Source organism: Wasmannia auropunctata, unplaced genomic scaffold (genome assembly GCF_000956235.1).
Source record: "Wasmannia auropunctata unplaced genomic scaffold, wasmannia.A_1.0 LD336083.1, whole genome shotgun sequence".
NCBI lineage: Eukaryota > Metazoa > Arthropoda > Insecta > Hymenoptera > Formicidae > Wasmannia > Wasmannia auropunctata.
The window spans coordinates 191,735-192,304 of record NW_012026807.1 but is presented as its reverse complement, the minus strand read 5'-3'; positions in this window follow the sequence as shown (position 1 = coordinate 192,304).

Sequence of the window (570 nt, the reverse complement as noted above, 5' to 3'; positions counted from 1 at the left end):
CACCCACAACGCGGTTCCCCGTCCCCGCGCATCCCGCACCCGCAACGCGGTTCCCCTCTCCCCGCGCACCCGGACCTACAACGCGGTTCCCCGTCCCCGCGGACCCCGCGCCAACGACGCGGTTCCCCCTTCCCCGCGCATCCCGCACCCCGCGGTTAGGTCAGCTGAGCGAGCGGCTTTCCGCGGCTTCCCCCTCCCCGCGGACCCCGCATCGGATCGTGAACGTTCTGAGCGGTTTCCCCCTCCCCGCAGCTTCCCCCTCCCCGCGGCTTCCCCCGCGGACCCCCCTCCCCGCGGACCCCCCGCGGACCCCCCTGCCCCTCACCCCCCCTCGGAGCTCCCTAGTTAGAACCCGCCTTATACATCTACTACGTCCTTGATAATGATGCAGACGCCTGACTCACCGACACCACACCTGTTATTTCTAATAATATGACATCCTTTGAGATTAAACTTAAAAGTTGGATTTAGCAAAATTTCCTGTAAACAAATAATGTCGAAAATACTAATTAGTCGCTGAATTTCCTGAATTTTATTTTTGAGTCCCCGACAATTTTAAGATAAGACTTG